Raw genomic sequence first — 7,341 nt, 5'->3', positions numbered from 1 at the left:
AGCGTCAAATGAGTCGTAACAGTGAGGATCCGAGTGTTGTGAGAGAATGCACTCGGTACCAGTCGACTGCATGTTTCATCAGTCGACTGGTTAAGTCGACTGGGAGTGAACAGAATGCTTCTGTTCGCTCAACCAGTGTGGAGCAGTCGACTGCTAGTTTTAGCAATCGACTGGTATCGAGCCGTTGAGATGTAACGGTCGAATTTTCATAGAGGGCAGTCGACTGATAGGCGAGGTTTTCAACCCACAGCCTATATAACCAAGGCTTGAAAGCTTGGTTATCCCTGACGAAATAGAGGTGGTTAATCTCTATTAGCAGTCTACCTGTGCCCTAGCTTGTAAAGAGTCCTTGGTGAGAGTTGTGGTGAGGTTTCTCCACCCACAAGGAGCTACGTGAGCTAGCCGGAGGTCTTCCGGGGAGTAATCCACCGACGGATAGGGATCACCCACCTCAAGGACACGCCGTGGAGTAGGAGCTTTATCTCCGAACCACGTAAATGATCGTGTAGCTTGGTTTGCATTCTTTCTTGTCTTTAGTTTAATTTCCTTTAGCTTGTTTGTTTTGTATATGTCGCTGCATATACTAACAAGTGTAGGAAGATCAATCGATTTGGGGGTGCTATCTATTCAACCCCCTTCAAGTCGGCCGTCCGATCCCTAACAAGTGGTATCAGAGCGAAGGTCACACTTCACCGGACTAATCGCTGAGAAGAGCAAATACAAGAAGATGGCCGACTTGATAGCACCTCCAAAGTTTGAAGGAGGAAGCCTTGGGGGCATCACATTTTGGATGATGAAGATGGAAGTCTTCTTCAACACGGATTGGGATACCATGATGGTGATCAACGACCCTTTCGAAGTCCCAAGAGACAAGAAGGGAAAAAGACTCCGACCACAACATTGGACGGAAGAGCAAACCTCACGTTCAGAGGCAAACTCAAAGGTAATATCAATCTTAATAGATATATTGTCGTCTAATGTGACAATTGGTGTAGGTGAATATAAGAACGCCCACGATTTGTGGAGCAAAGTGAAGATGGTTCTACGGGAAGAACCTAAACCTACACAAAAAGAAGAAGAACCCAAGGAGATGGGTTTAATTGCTCAAGTTGAGGAGAAGCAAACGGAAGTTGAGTCACGCTCAACATCCGAGGAGGAAAAGGAAGATGAGATATCATCTACATCCTCAAGAATTGAAGAAAATTCCAAGACAAGTGAAGAAGAAAAAGAGGTCTTGGAAGTGGTCAACCTAGCAAGCACCTCGACCGAAGTAAAGTCAAAGGACCACATAATTTGCTTCGAGTGCAATGAGAAGGGACACTACAAGAGTAGGTGTCCAATGGGTAAGAAGAAGGTAACTCCTAAACTCATTCAAGTTAATTTGAATACTAACAAGGGTTGTAGGAATGAAGAAACTCAAGGAAGGAGAATGCGCATCATATGCTTCACGTGTGGTGAGCGGGGTCATTACCACACCAAATGCCCAAAGAAGAAATAGATCAAAAAGTTGGCGCATTTGAAGAAGGAGGAGAAGAAGTGGAGGAAGAATGGAGACTCATGTCAAGGGGGAGCTCCAAAGGTAAAGGGTAAGGTAAACCCTAATTTAAATTTGAAATCAAATTTAAATTCCTCCATACATGTTAGGAAAAATAATGTTAATCATTATATGCCCATGCAAACTTTTGGTTTCAAATATCATGATAGGAGTAGGGTAATTGTAGATGAAAACCTTAGGAGACCCATTCATGAAAAATCTAGAAATGGTAGACCTAAGGAGACCCAAGGAATTAATCCCAAGAAGGGGAGACATATGCCTAGAAAGGGTAGGTCTAGGAATGTCCAATTTGGACAAATTAACTCTAGGGCTAGGAACCTAGAGAAGGAGAATCAAGCCTTAAGGGGAAATCTTGATAAGTTAGAACAATTCCTTAAGAGATTCAATGTTGGATCTAAGAAATTAAATATGGTGTTGGGTAGCCAAAGACCCAACCATGGTAGATCAGGCTTGGGATACCGATCTAGTCCCTCCAAGGCCAATGAGAGATCATATGCTAAGGTGGCAAATGATCATGGCAAGAGAGAGTCCTCTAAAGCTAAGGGAAAGTCTTATGCTAGAGTTGCATATGACTATAGTAAGGAGAAGCCAATAAATGGCAAGGGAAATCCATTTAAAGGTAAGGAAAAATTAACCAAGGACAAAATGTCCAAGGTTAAGAAAGTTAGGTTTGTAGGCCAAGTGTCACCGGAGGTACATCGATGTGGCCTAGCCATTATGGATGAGTCACCTAGGGAGGTGGCTAAGGTTAAGAGCTCTAAGGGGAGCTCTAAAAGTCAAGTTGGGACCCATGGAAAATGGATCTCAAGTGGATATTACTTGGGAGTCTAGATTGGGTCATGAAATGTGCCAAGTGGTTTGGAGACGGACTTGAGTCTCAAACCTAGGGTTTTGGCACAATTGAGTTATGTTTCATGCTTGAAAATATGACATTGGGGTTATATAGCATGATAATTGGTTTTGGATGTATAGATGTCATATAAGCCAATGCTAGGGATGCATTGTGGGTTAGTATGGGCAAATACATCAAGAGGAAGACAAAACTAGGACTTTAGGTCAAGGTTTAAGTGAATCATTTAGCTAGTTTTGAATTTTGTGTCAATCTTGGGATTGGTAATAAATACATTTTGAATGTATTTTCCCAAGTAGAAATGGGTAAAACAGATCTCTCCACAAAATTTGGGGATTTTTGGAGGTCTATGAATTTAATGGTGCATTTTTGAAATTGGGTCAAAAATGTTGAAAAGGGTCGAAACAGTGTGCCAGTCGACTGGTACAATTACCAGTCGACTGGTAACAGTGAAAATTGAGCACAGAATGGTTCTGTGTGCTATTTCGATGAGGCCAGTCGACTGATACCAGGCTGATTCTGTTTTCAGCCTTGGTTTGTGACCGAGTCAGCTCATATATGTGTATGAGATTCATGGGGGATGAATACACGAGTTTATGGTCAATTTGGATGACAAGTTTTCAACAATTGGGATATTGTTAAAGAACCTTTTGGATGTTAGGCAAAGGGGGAGAATTAAGATTTAGTTAGGAAAACCTTAGTGCCTTTGCGTAGGGGGGCCTTGTAGGTTCTTAAATAGCCCTGTGGTAAAATTCCTAGCTCAATGGGGAGCTTAGGTGTAGGGGGAGCCTTGTGATAGGTTCAAATGCATGTTGCATTGTTTTTGATTCGGCATTGTAAGTTCAAGTGTGTAGCCTTGGCATCGTAAGTCCATTCAGCAGTGTAAGTCCAAGTGTGTAGCCTTGCCAATGTAAGTCCATTCGGTGTTGTAAGTCCAAATGTGTAGCCTTGGCATCATAAGTCCATTCGGCAGTATAAGTCCAAGTGTGTAGCCTTGACAATGTAAGTCCATTTGCTTTAGCATGTTTATTTGCTATTATGTTTTCCCTAACTTAAACGTATTGCCAAACATCAAAAAGGGGGAGATTGTTGGAGCAATCCCAATGGTCCGTGGGACCATGTGTTTTGGTGTTTGGGCAAAGAGTTTAAGTTAGGTTCACCCTTGTTATTTGATATGTGTACTTGAGTTGTGCAGGACTGCAGGATGTACATGTGACTCAGGTTGACGGCTTCGGGTCCGGTGAAGGATGGAGCATCCAAGGGACCGTGGACAAGGCAGCAAGGACAAGGGTCGAGGGAAGCGACTTCGAGACATACACGAAGGATGACATTGGGGACGAGCCGCGGGCTTGCATGCATCCGAGGGACGAGAACCAAAGAGGAAGTAGGCTTGAAGGCAAAAGGTCAAGGCTGCGAAGGAAGCGTCAAATGAGTCGTAAGAGTGAGGGCCCGAGTGCTGTGAGAGAATGTACTCGGTACTAATCGACTGTATGTTTCATCAGTCGACTGGTTCAATCGACTGGGCAGTCGACTAGGAGCGAACAGAATACTTCTGTTCACTCAACCAGTGTGGAGCAGTCGACTGCTAGTTTTAGCAGTCGACTGGTATCAAGCCGTTGGGATGTAACGGTCAAATTTCCACAGAAGGCAGTCGACTGCATGTTTTGGCAGTTGACTGGTAGGCAGGGTTTTCAACCCGCAGCCTATATAACCAAGGCTTGGAAGCTTGGTTATCCCTGATGACATAGAGGTGGTTAATCTCTATTAGTAGTCTACATGTGTCCTAGCTTGTAAAGAGTCCTTGGTGAGAGTTGTGGTGAGGTTTCTCCACCCACAAGGAGCTACGTGAGCTAGCCGGAGGTCTTCCGGGGAGTAATCCACCGACGGATAGGGATCGTCCACCTCAAGGACACGCCATGGAGTAGGAGCTTTATCTCCGAACCACGTAAATGATCGTGTAGCTTGGTTTGCATTCTTTCTTATCTTTAGTTTAATTTCCGTTAGCTTGTTTGTTTTGTATATTCCGCTGCGCATACTAACAAGTGTAGGAAGATCAATCGATTTGGGGGTGTCGTCTATCCAACCCCCCATTCAAGTCGGTCGTCTGATCCCTAACAAGAAGGACAACACGGGAGAGAGTCGACGGGCTTGGTGTGTCTGAGGGATGAAGCGCTGCGGAAGAGTACACCGATAGACGAGAAGAACATGCATGAAGTCCGAGGGACGAGAAGCCGGAGCGGAAGCCTGCTCGAGGAGAAGGTCGAAATTGGGTTCGGGTGAGCCTTATTTCGGTTGGCCGAAATCACCCAAGCGAGCGAAGCTCAAGCGGAAGACTCGGACCGAGACGAGCAGCACTGGAGTAGAGGGCCCAGACCAAAAAAGTCAACCATGTTGACTTTAAGGGTTCAGGCGCCCGGACCAATCTGGGCGCCCGAAGCGATTCCGGGCGCTTGGAACCCGATTCTATCCAGATCATTTTTGACTACGATTCATTGCGGAGGGGATAAAGTTTTATCCCCCTCCAGACACCTGGAACCCTTCTAGGCGCCCCGACTAAGGCTATAGATATAGCCTTGGTCCAAGAAGCTAAAATCAATAAGCATTCTTGCAACAACACTTGTATATGCTCTAATTTTCATTTAGCTTCTAATTTTTTGTGCTTACATTGCTATAAAGAGGCTTCTCCGCCTGAAGGAGAGTTAGTGCATTTCACTTCCTTGGATTAACAACCTCCCCTGTTGTAACCAAGTAAATTCAGGTGTCTCTTTCTTTTTAGTTCATTTTCTATTCTATCTTTATACAAGTATTCATTTAAGTCTGAGAATGGTATTTTCTGTTTTAATTTTTGCATGGCTATTAAACCCCCCTTCTAGCCAACCCAACGATTCCAACATTAACTATTGGTACCCCATGGTAGTTTTGATGTGATCAACCAAGTCAGGTTAGATCCTGTTAGTGTTTAACCCTTGTGTCTAAGTGTACAGGAGCTTAGGAACACAAGAAATCGAGTGGAAGACGCAGCTAGTGAGAAGGATGACACGGGAAGGGAGTTGACGGGTTCAGTGCATCTGAGGGATGAGATATTGCGGAAAAGTACACAGGTGGACAAGAAGGACGCCCACAATGTTCGAGGGATGAGAAGCCGGAGTGGAAGCTTGCTCGAGGAGAAGGCTGGAAATTGGGTTTGGGTGAGCCCTATTTCGGTTGGCCGAAATCACCCAGGCGATCGAAACAATGGAAGAGCTAAAATGGAGCTATGGAGCTGTTGGAGGCGCCTTCAATAGGAGTTGAAGGCGCCTCTGTGACCTTCAGGCAGAAGGCACCTTCGACCAGGCAGATTGCGTCGTTGGCAGTGGATAAACTTTTATCCACTGCGCCTCACTAGAGGCGCCTTCCTGCTCTATGGAAGGTGTCTTCCAGCCACAAATAAGTTTTTAAGGGCTATAAAAACACCCATGGACCTAGAAAATAGGTAACAACTGTTGTATTCATTTCCTAGCTACTTTTTGAGCTTCCAACGAGTGTAAGAGGCTTCTCCTCCTTCAAAAAAGGAGATCTTTAGTGCATTTACTTGCCTTGGATTAATAACCTCTCCGGTTGTAACCAAGTAACTCTTTTGACCTTATTTTTTTTTGTTGTTCATTTATTCTTTTTTTTTAATCTAAGTTAAAAGTCGAGGAAGGTTTTTCTTAATATCTAGTTCACCTCCCCTCCCTTCGGCCTACCTTGGACCAACAAGTGGTATCAGAGCCAAGTTCTCTTTAGGAGGACTAACCACCGAATGAAGCACACGAGATGGCTGGATCAAGCATCTACCCATTGAAGTTCGAGGGAGATTTAGCCAACTGGAAGAAGAAGATGGAGGTATTTTTCAAAACTGATTTCGATTTACTTTTAATAATGAAATTTGGTTTTGTAGCACTCGAAGGCAAAGAAAAATACCACTAGACCAAAAAGGAGCAGACTGATTTCGTGGAAAATGACAAAGCAGAGTTTCATCTGTTAAAGTGTCATACCTCCCCAAGAAGTCAACCGGATCAGGGCCAATGAGTCTGCAAAAGAGCTTTGGGAGAAATTCTTGGAACTATACGAAGGAACCTCAGAGGTGAAACTCGCGAGACGGGATTTGCTCAGAAACCATATCAGCAGCATCAAACTGGAAGTAGGTGAAACTGTTGCACACCTTCACTCAAGGATCAAGGAACTCATCACTAGACTCACGAATCTTGGAGAAAAGGTAAGTAACTGAGATTCGCTAAGATATGCTCTTAACGCATTTCCTAGAAATACTGAATGAGCATAATTAGTAGATGCTTATTATATATCTAAGGATCTAGATTTAACTATTTTAGAAGAATTATTTTCAACTTTTGAAGTTCATGAAACGAGATGTGCAGGTTCGAAGAAGGAGTATAACATTGCCTTAAAGGCAAAGGTTGACGAACAAGATTCAAAATCTTCTCTCAATGATAGTGAAACATCATTGATGGTACATAAATTTAAAAAGTTATTTAAAACTAAAAAATTTAATCAAGTGTAGGGTAGGAAAAGAACAATAAGATGCTACCACTGCAATGAAAAAGGGCATATGAAAGATAACTGCCCTAAATTGAAAGACAAGGACAAGAGCAAGAACAAGAAGTCGACCCAAGTGAACAAGTACAAGAATATGAAGGTGACGTGGGACAAAAAGTCGTCCGGATCAAAAATTGAAGCTATCGCCAGACTTGCGCTAGTGGCAAGTCACTAAGAAAAAAGAGACGAAGCAAGCTGGTCTGAAATGAGCATCGAAAACATCGATGAAGGGGGAGCGACATTGAAAGAAAGAAGTACTTCAGGAGGAGTTTCGGATCACGGGATCGACAAGGTAAGTCAGGTACGATCTCTTCCTTCTAACAAATTATTTCAATTTATTAAATTATTAACAAAAAATTAC

The sequence above is a fragment of the Zingiber officinale genome, chromosome 3A (assembly GCF_018446385.1).
Source record: "Zingiber officinale cultivar Zhangliang chromosome 3A, Zo_v1.1, whole genome shotgun sequence".
NCBI lineage: Eukaryota > Viridiplantae > Streptophyta > Magnoliopsida > Zingiberales > Zingiberaceae > Zingiber > Zingiber officinale.
The sequence above is the reverse complement of the archived record's forward strand: the minus strand, read 5'-3'. Positions refer to the sequence as shown.